Source organism: Seriola aureovittata, chromosome 10 (genome assembly GCF_021018895.1).
Source record: "Seriola aureovittata isolate HTS-2021-v1 ecotype China chromosome 10, ASM2101889v1, whole genome shotgun sequence".
Lineage (NCBI taxonomy): Eukaryota > Metazoa > Chordata > Actinopteri > Carangiformes > Carangidae > Seriola > Seriola aureovittata.
The window spans coordinates 4,204,606-4,228,914 of record NC_079373.1 but is presented as its reverse complement, the minus strand read 5'-3'; the positions used below and the strand labels follow the sequence as shown (position 1 = coordinate 4,228,914).

Sequence of the window (24,309 nt, the reverse complement as noted above, 5' to 3'; positions counted from 1 at the left end):
AGAATACCATCAAACAAGCTCTGATATAATCACAATAATTATTACAATAGAGGTGTAGATAAATTATATTGGCCCTGTAATTGAGCACAGGGTCACAGCCAGGGAGACAGAGATCCAGCAGATTCCATTACATGAGCCTGCAGCTCGTAACAGCGCTCTTCAGTGGATTACCACACAAATGGAGATGAGTTGTCCAATCAAGCAATTCAGTCCTGAGCACTTAGCATGCGCCACTAAGTGCCGTGTTAAGGACCATTGCGCTGGAAGTGATCTCTGCCGTGAGAGGGCACCGACTGCAAACCATGCAGGGGGGGGGGGTCCTCTGAGACTGTTTCTTTCACAGCATCCTGCATGATTCCATTTTGCACACAATGTTGTTATGTTGTAATAATTTACGTAACGTAGCAACTAGAGCTAAAGCTTTGCCTTATATTTATTTTAAATAAAGAAGGTATTTTCACGGAGCTGCAGGCACCACAATTAAAAAGTCCCCGAGTGCGTTAAGGTTGTAAGTGCTACACAAATATGAGTTTCCTAAGCAGATGGTCAGCTTTGACAAGATCCCAGCTAATTTTCTTGCTGTGGTGGACATTTCTTTTCATGTCTGGGCTGAAACCTGAGCGGCCCTGTGGGTTTCCCCATTCGGTTGCCGGGGAGAACGTGTCGGTTGTAGGTAAGCCAAACAAAGGACACCTCTGTCTCAGCCTCATGTCACATGCCGGGTAAAATAACAACCACTCAGTGACTTGTGTGTGTGTAAAGGAAATCACCAGGGTGTGCTTTCCAGATTTACTGCAGCACTTGTTTTTATTCTTTGCATGTGTGTAGAGGGGGATTTAAATGTTGGTGTGTCTTTGTGTGCATGTTTCTGTCACCAGCAGTTTTCCAGTGATGTTTTGTGTCTGTTCCTAGTTTGTCACGCCAACTTTGCATTTAACACAAGTCATCTGGATTCTTTTAATCTGAGCTCAGTAGCCTTCATGTATTCTGACTGTAAAACTTGACCAAGTTTAGGGAGAATAATAGAAAATTACCTATATAATGAGACAGAGACAAGAATAAAGTACTAATATAAATATCTAGTGCTACAACATAATCAAGTATGTTGATTCTTTTTCTTAGACAGGAAATGGAAAAATTAAGACAAAGAATTTGATATCATCATTATTTTTCTTTTTTTTTCAGCCTTGAACACCGTTTTCTACAAGCCCCAGCTTCACAGACTGATAGTGAAGTCACATCATGGTAGAGGTGGGAAAGATTCCCATGTTAACGACATGAGTTATCTGAGAACTCAGTGTGGTTATATAATTGCAGAGTTGGTGGAGAGAAGGATAAAAAATACTGTGCATCGACAATCTAACGCTATAGTCATTAAACTTGGGTTTAATTACACAGAACAACAGTCTTTGGCTGACATGAGGCATCCATGTTTGTTTGATTGTTGTGATATTCATAATTCCAATAATATCGATACAACATGGACACAGCATGAGGCCATTGGAGTAGTGAGCTATGACAATCAACAGTCACTTGTCAATGACCATAGTCCAGGTGCAGGTGGAAAAACATTTTGAATGCTAACAAGCTGAATAAGCTGTAAGTTTTCTCTGACGCTGAACATGGTTTCTTGCCAGGAGCAGGTGGTGGTGATTGTTGCTTGACAAGAGCTTGTCTTATTGTCTTTACAAAACAATAGATTATAATACGTTCCGGCGCAGCAATACATCTTCAGAGCTACAGTGAGTCGCTATCAGAGAGTGACAACATGTCTGAAATAGGCTGGGGTAGCTGGTTAGCGTGCTAGCTTCAGTAGAAGAAATGAAGTTATAGACACAATTGTCAACACTGGCTTTAACTTGCTTTAACCCAATGGGCACAGCTCTTGGTGATTGAAGGGAAGAAGTTTAATGTTGAATTCAAAAGGTTTCTTCTAGACTGGTAACAGCGGTTAATGCTAACACTAGCTATGTAGCCATAGCAAAGCTTACAGATAGCTCTTTTAAGTCTTGTTAAAGTCAAAAATGGTTCAAAACCCAATAGCAAGTAGATACTAAAAATAGATTCTCATTCATCTGAAGCAATAAGGCAGCGACATGTTTCATTTTTGAAAAAAGCTAACGGAACAGTTAGCACTTTTAGCATATATGCAATAAGGGGACCTTAACTTTCTACAAAATTCACTTTGACTCCTAGTATATATTTTTCTTAAATTAAAATATAAGTCCACCCACACTGCACCCTCCTAAAGTTGGGGGAAACTTAAAAGCTTTAGTCCCTACATGCTACATTCTTTCTGACGTAGCTCTAACTCTTAGCTAGTTTTTGTCTCACAAATATGAGCGCACGTGCAGCTTAATGTGCCCCCAAGCTTTCATTGTCCGCTGACTTCACTGTCTGTGCTCTCCACAACTGCAGAATCACTCGATAAAAATACATTTCCATAACTTTTTTATAAAATTCTTTGGTGAAGCTGAATGCCTCTGGCAGATTCTGGGTAAAAACCACCAAGTGAATACAAAAACTGTTCTGCAGAAAAGTACCACACCACTGTGGTTTAGCTCCATTGTTGTGCCAAAAGGAATGAATTTGTGTTTGACAAAAACAAAAGAAATCGAACTCTGCAAAGAAACTGGAGAAACAAGTGAAGTCACTCACCATTTTGAGAGACTAAAAACCAGGTTGCATCACTGGGATGCAGAGAGTCAGGCTATGTACTCCACGTTTAACGTTCTTCTTCTTTCAGAAGCATCTCATTGTGTCACCAGTTCCTTATGGTTTGGCTTTATTTCAGAACTGCCAGCAGTTAAGCAATTTTTTTTTTCTAATCCTCCTGCTGTTGCTGTCCTGACTCACACACACTGAAGAAAGCCTCGACTAAAGCAGCTGTCTCTGGCCTCTGGCTTCTAAATACAGTGGACATGCTCTGCAATCGGCGACTTGGCGGTGCCGTGCTGCTCACATCCTGTCATTGAGCTGGAGACTGGGTTCGCAGGAGGAGACAGCGGTCACAGTCTCACCACAGAACTGTCATGTGGAGAGGAAAGCAGAGCTCGATGGGTACTGCATGGGTGGCTGGGTGGGAACAAGCTGGAAGCAGGCTGTGCTGAGCCATGGACCCAACATTCCCATCCCACACACAGTGGGCTGGCTGAAAGTGGGCCCTTGTACTTGGACAGAGAGACCCACACAGGGCAGCAGATAATGCCTGCTGTGAACTGCTACCGCTTGAACGTTTGGTGAGTCAGCTCAAGTTTCTCCAGGTATATTACAACACTACAGGCTCCGTTTACACCGTTCTACTCACAAGCTGCTTCATAGTCATCAAAATACACAGTTTTTCCTTTTTAAATGTGCCTTATTTTATTGTTAAAAAAAAAAGTCACGATAATGTGTCCCAGCTGCACAATATTAAAGGAACAGTGCTACATTAAGTCTAAAGTAAGCACGAGCTACCTTAACAAACGTAACATGAGCTAACATGCGTTTAGCTGACTGGATTTTACAGCCCATGTGTATGATGAACTTCCTCCTAATACATTTTGAAATCGTCAATCAATGTGTTTCTTCTGCACTGAGACATTCAAGAACATGCTTTTCTCTCCAGACACAACAACCTCTTACCCTCTTGCCCATTATCTCATTGGGTCTAAATCCAGAGCATTCCACTGATAACACTGGCATGTCCAATTTATTTTAAGATTGGGTTATGTTTAGCCAGGCTGACACTCAGCTAAAATACCTGTATGTATATTTTGGATAAAGTCTAACCGGGTTTTTTTGGGGGTTTTTTTTACTCTTCTTTCTCATATGTTTACACTGAGCATGTTTGTGTTTGTGTTTTCAAACTATTTCATTATTTTATTTTTAATCTCAAAGTGAATCTAACCAAACCAAATATAAAAGTGGAGCTAACTTTTCCAGTGTGACCAAGAACAACAAACTTCAGATGTTACTCTTCTCTAACAACACCCAGGTACACATTAACGCAGCTTTGTCCACACCTGAGTGTTGCTCGGTTCAGTCAGCAAGTAGAGCCGTTCCTCTACAGCTTTACTGGAGGAACTGGGAGTCACTGCCTTGGAATTGCCTGCTCATATTTTCCCAGCCTGTCCAGGGAAGTGAATGACCCTCTGGGAAAACTTCTTGGACGCAAGCCCGACCTCCAGGCTACTATTGCCCCATTCAGCACTGGTGAGCGTAAAACGTAACATACTGGAAACCACGAAGAATGTCAGAGCAAATGCTGACAACCAGCCGAGGATCAGCTGTAGTGTAAGTACAGTTACATTTACTGCACAACTGTTTGACGAAAATGTAAGGTTTATGGAGCCATATAACATTTAAGAGTGTTTGACACTCCTTCTGTATGTTGAAAGTCATCTTCACAGAAGAAGAACAATGGCTGTGCTCACCTTGAAATCGTGTCTGTTGACTTTCTCAGAAAGAGACTCACTAACCCAAAGAGACTCAAACTCTCCAGCTGTGTAATTCACTTCTGCAAATATAGTTTAATAGTACACTGCTTTCATGTTGTTGCACTGTGCTTGACCCCAAAGTTGTACAAGTTAGATATTCAACCAAACTTTGTGAAAATATGAGTGTTTGAAACATAAAGAGCACAAGTACGACGCTGTGTAGGAGCCATTGTAGGTAAAAAAAAATTACAGTGTTGAATTTACAAGAAAGACACACACACACACACACACACATCTAGCTAATAATTTGTTACCGAAATCACAGCAATTATTAGATCTGATCAAGCATGACCCAACCTTGCAAAGTGAAGCGATGTGGTTCTTGACAAAGGTTTTTTTCTGATTTCTGAGGTTTCTCTCAGAAATGTATGACTTTATAGTCTCAGAGTATTTAAGGGTTTTCATGTAAATTTGCGAGTTCTTTCTTGTAAATTAACCTTAGAGAATATCTGAATTTGTTACTTGTAAATATTCAAATATGATCTTTAGTCTTAATGTATCCTCCTTTCCCTGTAATTCTTTTTTTTGTTTGTTTTGTTTTCTTACCTACAATGGCCCTAATGCCCTGTCGTATAAAATACAAGGGTGTCCAGATGGAGGTGGAATCTGCTGTTGTTTTGAGAAGTTTAATGAATGTTTTTATTCTTATTCATTAACAGTAAAATTCTTTTGCATTTAGGGTCCAATGTAGCTGATGTTAACTTACAGTGAGCACAGCTGTTGTGGTATTAATAAAGGAATCAAAATTATTTCAAAGCTTTTAAAGCTGTGTTTAGTGTTTGACTAAGACTCACATTATGTCTCACATTAATACAATTCTCACAACAAGCTCACCTGCGTTGGCAACAGGCTGTAACATGCTGGAATCTTACAGTACTGGAAAGTTATTTGACTCTTATAAAATTGACACTCCCTATTTTATGAAGCTGTCGGACTAATGCACCGTGCAAACACATGCAATCTGCTGTGAAGTATGTCAAAACTTGATATTTAATATTTTTTTCAAGTATGTCTGAAAATAGCGGCCGCACTACTTTTCCCTCTGCCTACATCCAGGTCTTCCGCTGGCCTGTCAAAAAATAATACGTCCTTCAGATTTCTCCTCAATCATTTCTGTCACCCAAGTGAAAAACAGTGGGAACCACCACGGGAAACACTGACAGCTCCTATAGTTAACTCCACATTCTCCCAATCATTGAGTTTTCTTTACATGCGAGCGAGGACGCAACACACACACCAGAATATTACACCTAGAGAACTGTACATTGACTCAGTCTGCTCTTTCACAGATACTGGGAAATAAGTTTGAATTTAAAGACACACAAAGCCACATTCTACAGCTGTGTAGCTAATGATAGAAAAACAGTGACAATGTCTTGACATGGCTCCAGGTGATGGTGAGGGGGGTTGAGGAACGTCTCAGTTTTGAGACACACAGATGTCGGGAATAAATATGTAGGCGGACAGAGAGGAAGCACATATATTCTTACTACAAAAAGTGGCTGTACAGTGTTTGGGAGGGAGATCGAAAGAGTCAAAAGAAATGGAGAAGAGGAGAATATGACAAGGGGTAACATGGGAGATGGATTGTGGGTAAAGTAGGTAACAACATGGACTGTACAAAGACTCCAGTTACATTAACCATTCTCCAGATAGATGGGTTTTTCAGAGTAAGGAGTTTCATAACAGGGAAACGTTTCTTCATGAGAGGTTCAGATGTGGTGCAGAGACTGCAGCTCTGAATGCCACAAGAAGCCACAGTCTTGTCCTTATAATGGGAATATTTAATAAGATGCTTTGAGGGGCGTCACGGTGGCTTTGGTCTTTAAGACGCTGACCGCTTAATGGCAACAGACCCAGACCGAGTCCAGTTTGGGACCAGTGTTGCACATCATCCATCCTCTCTTTCCCTCAAGGGCCAATTTTTAACCCCTTCAACAATCATTTGTAAAACACATGATCATGATGACAACAACAATTATATTTGTTAATTATTATAGACTGCTTTGGACCACAACTGTGTGGTGCTTTTATCCAAATTGCTTCATAATTTGCCTGTTATTCACACACACACACACACACACACTCCTACACTGCAGGAAGCTACCCTGCAGTTCATATACACACCCTACCATGAAAAGCATTCGTCTATAACCAGCAGGAGTGATGGGGATTCAGAGTCTTGCTCAACGACAATTGTGGACATGGGGACAGGAAGAGGCTGAGGAAGAAGAAGAAAAAGGAAGATCCACGCCAAAAATATATTGCGCCAAATAAAAATGAATTCTAGGTTTGAACCGCTACAAGAGCAAAAGAGACTGTGGTGTAAAGTATATTAACAAGTGGTCATCTTTCTACGTTTCAACAATGTAATGTGTATTAAGATTTAAACAGTACAACAAAACAAGGAAAGATGAATAAGAGGTTACAAAAAGTTTCTGTGGGGCGATAAAAGTGTTAAAAAGTGGAGGAAAGTGATGGTGAAGCTGCTGAGAAGTGAGTTACAATGTCTCCTTAATGGATCATTTGAGTCTCTCTGACTCTAAAAATCCATTTGGGAAAAGGAGAGACTCGGTTCAGCATCTGTCACCAGCCTCCACAGAGGAGATGGACTTGCTTGACATGTAAAATGCTCCAGTAGTGTGAGAGTGCCTGACAGCTGAACCACAGTTTTGCTCCACTGTACTTCTGTCACTCATACTTCATACTCCATCCACTGTGGGCCTCGAGGTACGTGGAGCAGGAACATCTCACTTTTGACGACCTTTACGAAGCTAAAGTTTTCTTACTTTTTCAAGGAGCCAAATGTGAAAGTCTGAAGTTTCTTGAATGCAACCCTTTAATTTGAAATATTTTAGCTTTGTTTTGTTTTTTTATATAAGTATTTTTAACAGGGTGTGAGGAGCACTGACTGTCAACAGACAAACTACTGACCAATCAGATCACCGGAGAAACGTCATCATTTCTACAGCAACCCGACGGGAACGAAAGAGTTTACAGTAAAGTCATCGATAGTAACGAGCAGTACATATTTACAGAAATCACTTTTACAGGACACTAATGGTCCATTCTCCTCCCTGCACGTGGTGGCAGTACAGTGCACCATCATCCCCTTTTTTGCTTTTATTGTGTGTGTTTGTGTTGGTTTGTGCACCAGCATGTCCTGGTGTTTTGGTCCCCCTAGAAAACTATGAGGTTTAACCCAGCCTCTTTTTATTACTTGTTGTGAGCTTTTAAACCAGCCTTTATCTGTACATTTTAATTATACAGTTGAATCTTATAGTATTTACTGAAAGAGTCTTGTATTTTAAGCTGTGAGTGTATTAAGAGTGCAGAAATCCACATTTATTTTTATTTGCAACCTTACCTGGATTTAATTAATCTCGGTTACAAAGTCAACACACTTTACTGAAGCGTATTAAGAAAAATAATCAACTGCAAAAGTATCTTTATCATTCATGCAGGTTAAAATGTTACATAATAACAACAGCAGCATCAAACACACACACGCACACACACACACAGCTACTCTCAGCAGTGAATGCAGTAAAAACACTCTATAAAAAACTTTACTAGAGATTAGGCCAATTTTGTTTTTTGTTTTGCGTGCCTTAATTACCCTCGAGTCTCTGTGTGCACCAGTTTGGGATATGAAAACTTCGAGTCCTTCCCCAGCACACTCCTGAGTGCAGTGGATGAGTAGATTCCCTTGTAAGGCAGAAAACTGTGCAATCTATTTAGGTCTGGGAGCATTCTTTCCTCTGGCATAATAATATGGAAGCTAAGCACTCTGCCCTCACGGGAGTTTCTAGGCAACCTGCATTGCTTATGGAGATGAGATCAGATGGGGTCAAGTTGCGCGTACACACAGACCTGTAACCCTGAGCGTGGGCTACGATCAGCCACCCTGTTCAGTGTCACACTAATAAAAGAGGACAGATTTCTACGACTGATGGCAGCTACAAGGGACGGCAGAGCGATCATACCAGCATCTGCTAAATCCTCATTCTTCAAACAACAGAGGAGCCTGGGACACATTTTCCCCCCAATAAGATGAAATTCAGCTGCATAAACAACTATACTGCTTTACCACAAGCCTGCTAAATGCTTGTTGTCTCAGTGCTTTATGGTCAGCAATAAAAGTGCCTGTAATTCTTATTTTGAAGAAAAAAAAAGATGATAGCAGCACCATACCTCCTGAGAGCTCAGACTGCCCCAACGTCACGCCAAGAGAAATATCCAAGTGCATTTTAAGCTTCCCAGCTCCATCGACAGTTAGCCGAAACAAATAATGGGAAAGTCAGCCGGGGGTGAAGAGACAACATCCAGAGCTAACAAAAGAGTTTGGAGTGGAGCTCAGTAGCTTGAAGAGCAGCTCCAGCAGGTCACAGAGACTGGAACTGGATCCAAACACAGTCTGGTTCAGTGAAGGGGATCGTGCGGGTACCTGACACCGGCAAAACATCAGGAGCTGCTTAATAATGAATGTGTAAGGCCTGTGGAGAGGCACACACACCACATGGCTAATGGGGAGTCAGACTGACATAATTGGAGACAGGCTCACAGCGTAGTCAGGTAAATGTAGGGTTTATGACTATAATCATTTGGAGCAACTTGACACATGTTGCTAACAAAGTACTAAGTCGTCACCCTGCAGCTCCTCACTCTACACACAGTGCGAGTTTAGTTCAAGTGTATACTCAGACAGATTCTGTCCAGTCTTGTAAAACCTTTTATTCTTTGACAGTTATAAAACAGATCAGTTAGAAACCAGCGTGGTGTTCAAAATAACAAGATTGATGGGTGTTGTCATGTATGACCTAACTTTAACCACACCCACCTCAGAGACAGAATATGATTGGCCAGGACGCAACGCTCGTGGCAAAGGAGAGGGGAAAACCAAATCAGAGACAAGCAGTTGCCAGCTCCGAGAGACAAAAGTGGAAACCACTTTTCTCCGATGAAACATCAGCTGAGTCATCATGGAGCCGAGAAAATAACAAACACTGAGGTTGAAACCAGGAGACAAAAGTGCATCAGTTTGAAAACCTGTGGTTTGACTGACTGGCCCTTTGTCAAAACCCAGATGAAGTCAACACAGAACACCAAACCAAAAGTGATCCTGAACGCAACACCAAATAGAACCACAGTGTCATGAGATACGTGGCTGGGGTCTCTAAGAAGTGCCAAAGGATTTGTGTAAAACATAATACACTGCATTTTTCAAACCTGGACAACCACATACCCAAACATCATCAGAGCAGTGTTCATGCTTACATTGCACAACACAGAAGAGCAAATACAGCAGGTCAGGACTCACTGGTGTTCACCCACTGAGTGTACGTACGTGCACAGAAGTATCCTGGTTTAGATGATCATCCCAGTACAGACACAGATGATCCAAATCTTAAATACTGTTACAATTACATATACAGAGATGTGAATAACCAGGTTTCTCTTGTTCCATGTAAAAACCCCATTTCAAGTAAGATTAAAATCATATACTGTAAATAAAGATGGACGTAGCCTCTGTGACGTCAGCTCAGAGTGGGCTGCTCTGCAGTTGCCATTTTGGCAGTACCTGACTCCACCTAACTCCTGGCTAATCCAGAAATGGGCAGAGAGATGGGGCGAGTGTCGGGCCAAAACTTTGGTGAATGCTGGTGTGTGGCGAGCATATGCTCGCCCACCTGTCACTTAAAGTGGCCCACAATCAACTGTGCAGAACTTCAAGCCTTAATAAAATGTAAACAGGTGAGTTACATAAACAGTTGTCATGAAGGAGGACATTTGCTATAGAGACCAAAACTGTTTTTGTACCAGGCTGTAAACATGTTTATTTCTGCAGTAAATTGGACATTTTAACGTGGGAGTCTGTGGGGATTGATTTGCTTTTGGAGCCAGACTCTTGTGGTCATTAGAGGAACTGCAGTTTTTAACACTTCTATGTTAGCTTCATTTTTCATCCTCGGAGGTTGATGCTTGATTAAAACTAGTATAAGACTGAAAACCAGCCATGAGCATGTAAATATACAGATTGAGGAGAAGAAACAAATGTTTTGAGGACCAATTACAAAAAAAAAAAACAAACAGAGAAGAGTAACAGTTTCAAGAGTTGTGCAGTAGTGGGCGGGATACTGACACTTCCTGTCTGCTGCTGCATTTCTGCATCTTATTTATAGATCCAGTGTCAGGAGGACACACAGCCCCTGGGGTCAGGACAATCCTGAGAGGATAAAATAAATAAAACACACAGCCCACTATCCATAGGAATTACATCCATATTGGATTCTCACGATTTATGTCCCGTGCCAAAGTTCATTGCCAACGCGTGGATTGATGTGCCTCTTAGCAAGAAAGTAAAGAGGCTAGGGTGATGGATGGACCTGGATCAAAACAGACTTTCATACAGGAGACTGACATTTGCCTCCCGCCACACACCCGCCTTTTTGTTGACCAATCCCAAACATATCATGACCATATTTCATTACTAATAACTGTGACCTTAACCCAACCATAACCATACTGTTGTAGCCACATGCAGATATCTCAGAAAGCTAGAATCTTTCGGCATTAAACATAAACAAGGGTTTTGCAGAAATGTCTAACATTGACATTGTTTTCTGCTGATAGGATTTGAGAGAATTGATGAGGCTCCACAGATGAGTAAAGAAAACTTCTCAGCTCCACAGCCACAGCACATTTCTACCTGGTACCATCAAGGTGCAGTGAACTCCCAGCTGCTTTCGTGCAAGTGCTCAGGCTCAGCATGGCTGCCCAATAAAACAGCAAGACCTCAGCTTCACTAAACGAGAAAACACCACAAAAACATACCTGATAATTGAGCTTTATTGCAGGTTAAATAATACTTCAGTTGATTAAAATGTACAAACACTGGACAGAGCAGACATATGGTTTTGAAAACAGTGTAGCAATCTTTAGACATTTATTTAGAAATTTGAGTCATGGCTCAACTGTGAGTGTTTTCTTCTCCCCTCTCTTGTGTTTCCCTGTGTCTGTGTCTTTCCTGTTCTCCCTTGTGTCTCCTCCTACCCTGATTGTCTGTGTGTGTGTGTGTGTGTGTGTGTGTGTGTGTGTGTGTGTGTGTATGTGTGTGTGTGTGTGTGTGTGTGTGCGTGTTGTGGGCGTTTTTACTTCTCCTGCACACCTGATGGCAATCTACTCATCTCCAGCTGTTCAACTCTCTAGTCCACCAAGTATTTAAGTGCGATATCTCTTGTGTTTTCCCTCGTGCTCCTCGCTGATCCGGTTTTCTCCTGCGCCTCAGTGATCCCACGAGCCAGACCAGAACTTCATCTGCAAGACTTTCATCTCAGACCTCAGTCTTCACCCGAACGCCATCTCACCTCTCCCCTAACAGCACAGCCTGCCTCCATCCTCGCCCTCCACCCACCTTCAACCCCATTCAACTATTTTTCCAAATGAATAAAACGTTTCCAACACTCTAACTGAGTCTAGTGTCTGGATCTGGGCCCAAATATTATTAAAATATGTCACAATTTGACACCACTTGCATATTTCTGTTGGCCATCTTGTTTTTCTGTCTCTTGTTTTCTCCTTTTCTGTTTGAGTTTGGCCAAAATAAATGATGTTAATACTCTGATACACAAAGTATCTTCAGCTATCTTGGTTCATTGCTTTTCCAGCATTATCTTGAAGATCTGGGGCCAAAGTTTTAAAGTTAGTGATAAATTCTTGAAATTTGTGTCATCAGCTTCCAGGTCGGACTTCAGGCACGAGGCCAAAACAATCCTTTGAAGCAGATTCCCGACAGCAGCAGGAGCTCTCAAGCCTCAGCATCATTGCCTGATCTTCTCCTGTCAATCACGTGGAGAATGACCTCACTGGCATTTATGTCACGCAGCTCCTTCAGTTAGATGAAGTGCCTTGGAAATGGCATTGGCCCAGTTACGGCCCAGCTTCACGTCAGAAAAAGGAAACTGCAAAACATAGGAGTCGAGCACAATCCATACATACAATTTATGGCCAGCTGTCTGTCTATCCATCTCCGCCCACGGGCACCTACAATGTAAATTCATGACCTCATATCCAACGCCTGCATCATAAATAAGGCCTGAATGGATACGTGGTTCATACGCCGCATTTGGGCCGGCAAGTGACCTGATATCAGCAGCTACAAACACAAAATGTCTGAGAAAAAGAGCGCAGAGAGGGAGAGGTGGAGGACGTAATAGCAGCAATTCCTTGCGAGTCAACTCTACAGCTGTTTGACATTAAGAGGTGGGAGTAAATTAGGTGGGCTGGGTCCGTGTGTGTGTGTGTGTGTGCGTGTGTGTGGGTTTAGGGAAAAGGGAAGAGCAAGAATCAGGGGCGGAGGATAGGTCCACGGCTCAGATCTGAGCCCAGGAACACAGGCAGCACTTCAGGGCAGGGTGGAATTTTTTTCAAGGCGTTTTCCTTCCACTGCTATTCCACCAGTGAAGTAAAGGCTCGGGCTAAATGGGTCACACATGGGGTCAATGTGATAAGTAAATATCGGCTGCAAAAAATCGCAAGGTATGCAAGAAAAGCTCCATATGTGCCCACATGTGACACTTCAAAAAGCCACTTCAGTGCTATTTTTTCCCACTCTGAGCTCAAAAAGTAAACACATGTGAGAGTTTTCTGGGTAATTAAGTCTGGAAAAGAGTCTGCCATGTCTCATTTGACATATACAGAATATTTTAAGAAATAAATACTTAAAAAGTGTGATTCCTAAATGAGCTATGCATCATTTAAACACCTATTTTGATAAAAATGATTAGTGTCTTCGAGCCCTGGTCTTACAAAACATTTGAGTTTCATTGAGTTTCATTTATTTGCAAAAAAAAAAGGCAAAGGAATGTGCAGGGGGAGGAAAGAACCTGAGCGGGTTTATTTACAATTACAATTACAACTGTGCAACTTGAGCTGAAACAAGTAGCCAATTAATCAATTAGTCAATCCACAAAGAATTAACCTACTAATTGGATAATCAAGTGATTGTCATTTTTCATGCAAAAAAATCTTTTGCTTCTCTTGATTCAGCTTCTCAAATGTGAGAATTTGATGCTTTTCTCTATTATAAATTGATCTTTGGACTGAAGACATCACCTCGGCTTATTTCATTATGTTGTAACATTTCAAAGACTAAATCATCGATTTATTGAGAAGACAATGGGCAAATTAATAATGAAAATCATCATTAGTTGCAGCCCTAGTTATGACATAATGAATTATAAAACTCAGGTTTAGTCATTATTGAAATATGTTCTGTAGGACTTAAAGGAAGATGAGAAAAAGTTCCCTGAGTTAGAGCCCACACATGTGACTGATAATGAAGAGCTTAGAAATCATAATCTGTTCAAATCTTTTACATTTTGAACATGCCCCTGGATTTGTATTGCTGCTGTTTGAAGCCGTGAGTGGACAGTGGTAGTGAGGGTGTGGGAGTCACCCGAACAGAAAATGACACCACTGCAGGGGGAGTAGTAACTTCTCAGGACTCCCTGGGGTGCTCACAACACCTTCAAGACTTCTTCACGAGGAGGAGGGAGCGATCCTCTCTGTCGTCTGGGAATCACAGCAAACAGACGCGCTGAAGTACTGAAGCCTCCGTTTCCTCTCATGATCTCCCCAATGAACCGTAACAAGGGCCACAGAGCGAACACATTAGATGGCAATCTGCAGTAAAGACAGATAAACAGACCGAAGCCCACAAAGCCATGACCTCCACGCAATTAGCAGATGGAGATGGGAAGAAAAGTCAAGAGCAAAGAAAAAGAGGTCAACGCAAGAGAAGCTCTAAGCTGACGCTCTAATTCAACCAGTCTGATATTGATTTATCTCCCAGCCTTGGGCCCCAGAGTAGCTGCCATATTGGGCCCACCTACGCAAAAATTTATACCTGCACTCTCCTAATTGAGTCTCCACTCCAAAGAGAGAGCCTCCACTGAGTCATGAACACTACTGCAGTGATGTGTCAACAGTCACCATTACCCACAGCAAAGCAGCGTCAAAGATGTGCACGTGACGCACATGCAGCGTCTGTACTTGTGATGTAAGAAGGATTAAAGTGGGATGAGATTCATGGGTGCTGCTTCATGTTGTTACTTTCTAAATACCATGTCACAAAGGTTTACTGATTCACTGGTGTGTAATACTTATCATGACAAGATCTAATTCATTGATGAATGAATGTTTAATCAACAGCAGGACACAACTACTTTTTTTACACTTTCTACAAAACCTTCTCACACTTGTTTAAAAACCAAACTGCCTCTGTGTGTCGGAGACAGACAGCTGGCTCCATGTGGTGGAAGATGTTGTTTGTATTCCACCAGGGTCAAAGGTCAGCAACTCAAAGGTAGCAGCCAAAGTGCAGAAATGTATTACATTTGTCAGATAATGGCCTGGCTTGTATCTCCGTTCTTCACATATGTTGAAAAGAGTTTTGTATTTTTGATACAAAGAAAATTTGCACAGAGGCCGATTCACCAAATGGCACCAAGATATCAAGACTTTAATTTCACCTCTAAGAAATCGTGTAACAAGACAGGGTGCCTGGACAGCCTTCATACCAGCGGGTAACATGGAATGAAAGAGACTAAGACTATCTGCATAGAGAGCTCTGTCATATCCAGCAACAGATTATCAGGTAACTCTGTGGTATTTAACTTTTTACTATTTCCATTAAATTCATGTATTTAATATCATCTGAAAAATGTACTGCATTAATACAGTGCTTTGCATGGCGATGGCCTGGACATCAGGGGCAGCTGGGGTTCAACGTCTTCCTCAAGGACACTTCAACACATGGACAGGAGACAGAAATCAAACCACTCCACCTACGGAGCCACAGCCTCCTCTACCTTTTTTTTTTTGCACACTTGAAAATTCCTTTAAAAGTTTGAAATGCCTTGTCCTTAAAATAACCCACTGGCCTTGAAGCTACCACCTGTCCACTTGTATTATGGTATTTGGTGTGTAGTCATCAGTTATTACTAATTAATTATGACTAATTATATTATTTCCATTTTCATTTCAGCAACAATAATTTAAAGAAAAGAACTGTATCGCTGTTGTTTTCCATGAAGAAAATGCAGTTACTGGGCATTTGGATGGAAACAGTCGGAGGACTGGCTGAGCTGTGTGAGAAACAGCTTCTGGGGAAGACCAGACTTGTGGGAGGAGAACCAAAATGACCCGGTCCTGACTCCAGCGAGGCCACACAGGCACAATGAGGAGCGATGGAAAAATAGCACCAAACAAAGAGAGAAAGAAACTACCTCATCCAGAAGAAAGAAGCTTCTAATGGAGAGTGACAGAAGCTTGGCCAGGTCCAGCTCCAAGAGTGAGATCTCAGCCCAGTACACCCTTTGAATGTGTTGTCAGCAACTATAAGGATCCTGTTATAGCAGCAAATATACTAGAGGAGTTTGACAGGGTAGTTTGAGTACACAATGCTTTGGCACTTGTTCCAGACTTATGTGGAGCTCCATGTTTCCAGCTTTAGCCGTGGTCACAAAGTTCAGTTACACCCTCAGTCACAGTGCTCATCAGACTGTATGGGCAAGGCGCTCTCTTAACGTCTCGGGACAATGAAACCCAGAGACTCCCCGCCCGTGCAGAAAGAACCTAATTAAACAGTGCAGCAGCAGAGTGAGGGCCACACCTGCATGTGCGGTTCATGTTCACCACACCACACCCACCTCAGCTGTTCAGCAGGCAGTGAAGAAGAGAAAGCACGGCAGAGAGTAACTGTGCATCCAGATTTATCCCCAACTGGTCATGTATTATTAGACAGAAGTGCTAAACAGATGTTTAAGGGAAGCGGTTGTCGTAGTTTGTCATCAGCCGACGTTAAATGAGCCGTTAAAACCAGCTTGAAGGACGGACCTTTTATTCTAATACTTTCAACTTAAAACAAGTGATACTGGGCTGTAATTTTCTGCTAGGAATGATAAAAGCAGCATTTATAAACAGCCCGTCCTCGTATTCAGCAGGTTATTATTATACCTAAATGGTATAATAAATAATATCCTAAACTTGTGTGAAGTAATGAGTCACCAAATGTAAGGCTCACTAGTGTGTAAGGTGCAAGACTGGTAAAATACAAATAAAATAACAGAGCAAAACACTGAAGATGAAGAGGGATCCCAACATTCATCCCTCCTCAAACACTCAAAAAATGCCTCATTGATATATCTATGAACACTCTGATACCCTTTGTACACCAAATTTAGTCAGTATAATATATATATATATATATATATATATATATATACATTTTACACTGCCAGCAAGTTTGCCTTTCTGTTCAGACTGAGGACATACACACAACTGAAGGGAACAACGTCATCATATGCAGTTACAGAGCGCACACAGACAGTGTGTTTTTAAATCTTATTTCGTGGCTGCAGCTCACTCTCTCATACTTTCATCCTGAGCTCATTGTAGCCGCGGTGCTTCTGGTTGAACAGCACCGTAGTGGACAGTTGACCGGTGTGTTTAAAGTGTCTGTTCTCTGAAAGAGGTTACAGCAGGAAAAGAGGCGGAAATTAGTGGGTTCACAAAGGTGTTATGCTTACATCACTGTCGATTGAACCGATAAATACCTGTGTCTACTGCAGTCATTTGTGAATGCCGACTGTTCCCTTTCCCATTGCCGACAAAAACCTGATGTGAGTGGGTCTTAGCGGGTTTTTTGACCCATGGAAAAGGGGCTTGAGACACTCTAGATGTTGACTGAGGGGATAATCCACAGTTAAGACAGTTAGTCTGGAGAGACTAGCTAGCAGCTCTTTAGCACAGTGGTGCTCTGAGCTAAATGCTAAGCTCACCATGCTAACATCCTCACAATGACACTGAGACCATGTTACTAGCACATATAACACTTACCATCTTACCATCAATATCTCCAGCGCTATTCTGATGTGATGTCATGCTAAGATTTATAAATTAGCACTTAACTCATGTTTGACCATAAACCAAAGTATTCTTTGATGTGATGATGGCACAAGATGAAAAGAATCAATAAGTACCACATTTCATGGCAATCCATCCAACAGGTTGCCAAGTCATCTCGCTGTACACTGAAAACGTCAACCTTATGGTGGCATTGGAGGAAACTTTAGTGGATCACCAGACTTTATAGAATTCATCATCTGGGGAATATGAACATCTCTACAAAATAACATGGAGTTCAATGTTTGCTGAAAGTTTCACTCTGGACCTAAAAACACTGAACTCAGGAACAGGAAGAAGTTCATAATTATAATTCACTAACCAGCTCTGCTCTATGTTGTTGTCATGTAATTACATAGTGACAGCATGACTTGCATGGCCACAAAATGCTTCTAGTCCTGGAGACACATCTGCCTTTCACTTCATGTTTTCATTCAGAACCTTTTCTGCCTTTTCCACTCAGACATTCACTGCTTGAAGAGCAAATGATGGACCCTGATACTGAGCAAGAGAAGCAAAGAAAAGGAGTGAAATGATAAAGATAGGACACGAGGATCTGTGTCACATGCACTCATATACACACACACATATGGAAAAACATAATGACACATCTCTCTTGTAATCTCTAATTGTCTCTCTCTCAAACACACACATCTCTCCACCACCACATCACACATACAGAAGCCTGTAGTAAAGTCATGTGGGAGCTGTGTCCTCATCACCACCAGCAGCCTCACTGTAATCGTTGTTGTTTTCCACTGTCCCAGCTACCACCACTCCCACACAAAGCAGATCAGCCAACTCCAAACAGTTACAGCCGCTCTGCTGCTCATTCAACATGACTCAGAACAAAAAATGTAACACACATATTCTCCCACTGAGCAGCATCCCATTCATATTTATCATTATAGCATCTATTAGCAAATGCAGGGTCTCACAGGAAGACTAACAGTCATGTACTGCATCAGAGATTTAAAGCATTCAGCTGACATAGTTAGGTGTAAAGGTCAGTCAGTAGTCAGTAAAGTGTTAGCGTGCTAATTAGACAGAAATATCCACACAAACGTGTCTTCAGTGTGACCCTGTTGTCACTGGATTTAAAAAGACAAGCTGACTCAGCAGAAAGTTGGTATAGGCTTTTAATTCTAGGCTGACTGTGGGTATAAGCTTTCCATCCTCTGCGTATTACTGAAAACAACTACATCCTAGCTACCTACACGCTGTAAATAGCAAGTTTTGACCAAGATTTGGATTGTGCAGTAAGACAGGCCTCGTTGGTTCCTTTGGTGAATGGTTGTAAAGATCTCCAAAGGATTTGTTGACAACATTTGCTATCTAAGAAGGACATTCTTGCATCTTTACCCACCATGGAGAAACTTTCATTTTCTAAGCTAATGAGCCAGTGAGGGTAAACACAGAGAGATGACGTGAAGATGCCATAGGTTTGGTGGCATCCCCCCTCAAAATAATGGAGGAGGCGGTTAAAACACTGCAGTCAGCTGGGGTAGATGCAGCATACGGCGGGGCAAGATCCAGACACGGATGAGAAAATGTCAATACTTAAGATCCATCAGAGATTAAGTATAGACAGGCCTCGCCTCTAGGGCACCAATTATCATCATTATATTTGTCTTTTATCAGTAAAAGTTGTATCACACAGTTGACTATGTCTTTTAAAGAAAGTGCTCAACTCCATATGTGCAAATGTTCCACTAGAATATTGAACTCAACTTATAGTTATATTGTTCCCAGATGTGCCTATAATCTGGTCACTTTTGTCTATAACTGTACTGTATTTTCTTTTTGTTAGGATTACTCCAGCCAGGTGAATGTAATCTGTTTCTCTTTAGATTTTGGGATATGGCTTTATGTTTTTAACTCTGTATGAGTTGGTTCTTGGATTTTTTTTATTTTTTTTTTCATCCATTCTAAAGGATTTGGCAAGGGTGATACCGTAAAACATAACTGAAAAATATAAACTCAAATTCTTCTTGAATTTCAAAAATATCAGTCTCCAGTCTCGGTGTAACCTTTAAGCATCCAGATGATCAGCACTGCTGCACTTTTAAATCAGAGGCTTTTACATAAGAATACTGACATCTTTAGAAAATTTCAAAGGTTTAAGTGATAAAAAAAAAAGCAGAGTTGGACACTGGTCAAGAGCACTTTCATGAGAGAAAGGGCTATGACATCAGTTTAGTCAGTTGAGAGCGCTTCAAGCACTTAGCAAAATATACCAACTGCAAAGCCAAATGGAAAATACTGTGCTGTAATGTCTGTCTGCCCCTGAACGAGTGGACAACTGCATTGCCATTGAAGATGTTTGGAGGATATGGCAGGGATATCCTGTGTTACCTTCAGAATATTTAAATCAGGTGCTGCATGCTGTACTGCTGAGCTGCTAAGTTATCTGAAAAACTTTGTTACCTAAGACTCAAAGTCCTTCACAGCATCATTTCGCCTTTTTCCAGAAGTTGACATAAGACTGAACTGGTTGCCAAACTTACCCATTCTCTTGGTCAGCGACTAAACGATGAAGTGTTCCCAGGAGGGTTCATAGTTTCAGCTCGTGGTTCTCGTCTTCTTTCCTGCAGACTGTCTGTCTCTGTCCTTTCTTTCACTCACTCTAACTTTGTCTTGCCCTGTTCCCCTTTCTTGGAGCCCAGCTGGGCCAACCACCACCAGAGCCTGCTGGAGTACAACTGCTCAGAGTCTAAACGTGACCGGCCTTAAAGGTTTTTCTTGGGGAGAAAAAGCCCACATCCCACTGTCAGTCAAGCGGCGGAGCATAGTTTCAGCTGGGCCGCCATCCAAACAGACATGAAACTATTCTATTTCGGTCTGCCATATGAGCAGTGGTGCTGTTCAGAGAAGGGGGGGAGAAGGATTCAGTGCAGGAGCATGTAATTGCAGCTTGACCAGTTATGGCGAGATGTAATTGCAGACCTCATCAGATGGAGAGAACTGCCAACGAGAAAAGGTAAAAGACTTTTAAATAAGTTAGTTTAAAAAAAAGAAAAAGAATAAGAAAAGAAACAACACAGACCACATAAATAAATGAGGGGCTGGGTTCCAGATGTGGCAGCAATGGGAGTGAGGGGAGGAGAAGAAAGAGAGGGAGGGACAGAAAAGAAAGGCCAGATGAAGGAACTGCCGTGGCAGCAGAATGAAATCCCATTTCTGACACGGTGAAAGGGTGTTTACCTTCCCAGGAACAGTCGCACAAGAAGGAGAGGGGGGATTGGGGAAGGTGAGAGGATGTCGGACCGGTCGTATGTTGTTTCTGGCCCTTCACCATGAGTGCTCCTAGGTGTCTGGTTTCACGTCAGCCTTGGAAATGACTACCTTATGGAAAAATTGGGAGCTTTAAAGATGAGGAAGGAAAATGAAAATATAAACGGCAGTCGGCTGTTTCCCATTACGAGCAAGACTCAGCTGGTCTGGGTTGCTGCAGTTAATATGGCTACGTATTCTTTAGTGAATAATTACCATGTGATTATGTGAAGGGGGCGGCTCCACGCGCACTCCCATGTGCACATAAGGGCCTGTTACACTATATAGAGTCAATAAATATTAGCTTTAGCTTAAATCTGAACGTAAACAGCTAATTTCCTCACAAATTTTACCTCATTTCCTGGTGAAAGCATCAGGAGAGTGGTCATGGAAGCACATTGCTATGTGTGAAGGTAATCCTTAGCTAACTATTCCTTTAGAGGAATAGACAAGCATTTTGGGAAACAAACTTATACAGAACCGAAGTTCTGACATTCTTTCCAGAATTTTGTTATCATACATTTTTCCAACCTTTCAGCTTTAATCATAGTCCTTTATGTCCTGCTGGCTGATCTGGGCTAACTGTGGCCCCTTGACTCACTCATGGCCTCCCCTCTGTTGTTGAGGCGTGATGTTAAAGTTATAGTTGGGGTTATTTGAGGCAGGGTTGTGTGAGGTAGTTATCTGTAGTATGTGTATTGCCTGCAGTAGATTCGGATCAGCGTGTTCCCAGTTTAGAGAAGCAGCAGGAGCACCTGTGGACGGGGACACCCTGCAAAAATTTGTTTTAGCTACTCTAAAAAAGTCTAAGCTAAAAGCAAATATCAGATCAGTGTATATAAGGTGTTGTTGTTGAATCGATGAATACTGTATTAATACGCACAAATGCACCTACGGCCCGCACTGTATTAGATCGCAGATCAGGTGTGTGAGTCAGACACGGTTCCTGCTCCAGCGCTCCTGCTGCTTCTCTTAACTGACGGTGTCCTGTCAGTTATACAATGACTATAGATAGGTTCTTCACTCAACCCCACGTCAAATAACTCAAATTATCACTTTAAGCCTTCTATAGTCTAAGGATTATGGGAAATGGTGTATGTTAAAGCCTGCGTAAAACAGACGAACTTAGTAAACAACAATATTACATAAACTTCTGTGTCTAAACATACTGACCTACTGTTGAGTAAGACCCCAGATTTTTTGTTATTCACATTTTTCAGTCTGATTTTTCTTACTCTTGGCGCAGCACCCAGACGTTCAGACTTCACTTTGGCTCTCTGAAGAGGAATGATACCACTCTAAGTCTGTATGCTAAATATGAAGCTAGAGGCAGGGCATTACTGTAGCTTAGCATTAAGATGAAACAGGGGGGAAACAGATGGACTGACTCTGGTCAAAAATGTTAATCTCTGAGTAATTTCTGATGCTGAAGGTGCTTTTTCTGTTACTGACTTTCTCTGTTGTTTGTATTTGAAGCACTGTGGTGCTGACATGTATGAATTCATGGTGTCTTGTTAGCCAGTGCAGTAATAAAAATGTCATTCATTCATTCATTCTAAAGCAAAATTAGGTAAGACACTATCTTGGTTGGTTTCTGCATAAACTCATCAGCATGGCAGCCCAATTTTACCTTTTTATTTAAGCCAAAGAAGTTTAGTTTAAACCCATAGGAAGCTGTATTTACTTTGGTCAGAGCTAAGCTAGCTGTTTCCCTCTGTCTCCAGTCTTAATGCTAAGCTAACCTGCTTGCTGGCTCTAGCTTTATAGTTATCCTACAGAAATAAGAAACTGTATAATGCAAACAGTCATACACGGAACTGAAGTGAAACTGGAACTTAAGGGTACTGTAACAGAAATATGAAAACTTAATTTAAAATGACATTTGTGACTACGCTAATAACTAAAATCCAGCCTTTGAGCATGACATCACTCAACAGTTTGTCATGTGGTTTCCTCCATATGGCCAGATAAGGACAGTCATTTAAAAAAAAATTCTAATATCATTTTTTGGTCAGTATTTCTGTTTTCAGAGGCCTTTAGCGAACACAATTTCCCATAAGCCCAAGAGAATCCGACAAAATGTTACAGCTCCACAAAAATCCATGGACTCTCCCATTTTAGATGTTTTACACAAAAGAAATTACTGCTAAAAAAGATATTGAGAAAAGCTTTGGTGATTTTTACATATATGGATTGAACCAAATCACAAATATGGAAAGTAAGGCCCAGGAACATTTTTTATTTTTTCAGAGAGGCAGATGAAAGAAAGAAAGAAATGCTGAATGAGAGACTGTGTTCAGTTACAGAAGCTGGTTGAACAGACTCTAGCCTGGATATGACGTTGTGATTTCGGCTCTCTGTTTCCCAAAACTATTCAGTTAAAACATTAAAAACAGAAGCATCTTCCAAACCCTCAGGTTTGAAATGCATTTGCGGTGCATTTTTCTGGGAACTGGACCAGTGGCACGTCTTCTCTCTGGAGATGGGGGCTTGCTTCTCGGTTTCTCTTATACGAACCATCTAATTTCCAACTGGAAGGGCCCCATTCGATGCAGCTGTGTGTCATTAGGACTGCTTTTCTCATTGGCATTGTGGGATTGTTAGATTACTGCCGAGAAAGAAGCCTAAAACCAAACCGACCCACGAATCAGCCCTCAACCTCCCGTCCCCCTCAATTATCAGAATATGGAGAAGAGGGGAGGGGGTTATTTTTTTTCCTCCAGTCAAGCACGAAAAGTTTCCATGTGGATTCCAGCATGGCTCCGACTTCAGCACTGATTGTCTCCAGACAGACGGACAGACAGACACGCAGACAGATAGTGAGGCAGAGAGAGAGCATGAGTGGAAAGGCTGTAAAAACAACTGACAGATGAGGGTTTTAAGGCTTGAGGGGGAATAAGGCACAAATCCCCTTTTCTGTTTATACTCAAACAGCATAAGTTCACATATTAGTCACACATATCCTCTCATCTGAGAATGAATAAGTCATGCAGTCGAACAGTTGGCATCATAACCAATCATTTAATGCTTTAAGTGTCTATAGTGTGGACACGGTACGATTGGTGTTGATATTTGTTTTCTTTTTTTTTATTGGAATCCATCTAAATGAAATGTTTTACAAAAATACATCTTTTTCCTCAGTACTCACAGTCCCTGTGTGCTTGGGTGCGATGCACATAGTGACAAATATCCTGTATTTGCTCTGGTGCACACTTGGCATCCATCCGTGCAACCAAATAGGATCAAGTGTATCCTGTTTTTCACTTTCACCCTTATTGAATGGGCTCATTATCCCCTCAATTTTCCAAACCTACATCCCGTATTTATCTTCTAAAAAGCGAAGGGCCTTTATTTGTTTTATTCTTTTTAGCTCTGTCTGTGATTTTTCTGGAAACACTGTACCTCAAATCATTAGAAACCACTGGCAGTGCGTGCAGGGTGTGTTATTGTTGGGAAATACAACATCAAAATGTGTAATTATGTATTTGCGTCAGAGTTATCTGCACTAGTTTGTGCAATTAATGTGATTTATGTGAAATTAATGTTTTGTTTCCTGTTACTGCCTTTCAAAATACAAGATTCATGTTTCATT

General features: G+C 41.5%; 1 protein-coding gene across 3 annotated transcripts in view; it reads right to left on the bottom strand.

Moving 5' to 3' along the window:
- The window catches only part of LOC130176960 (protein inscuteable homolog), a 60,085-nt gene extending 39,831 nt beyond the window's left edge, over nt 1-20,254 (bottom strand). Inside the window, exon 1 of one of the 3 annotated variants that reach the window (XM_056388417.1) lies at nt 19,952-20,254. The gene's annotated coding sequence lies outside the window, so the exon portion shown is untranslated. Of the gene's footprint in view, nt 1-2,658; nt 2,988-8,672; nt 8,926-19,951 lie in introns of those variants that run through there. The other 2 variants (XM_056388416.1, XM_056388418.1) reach the window with 2 other exon arrangements.
- Nucleotides 20,255-24,309: the final 4,055 nt, after the last annotated feature.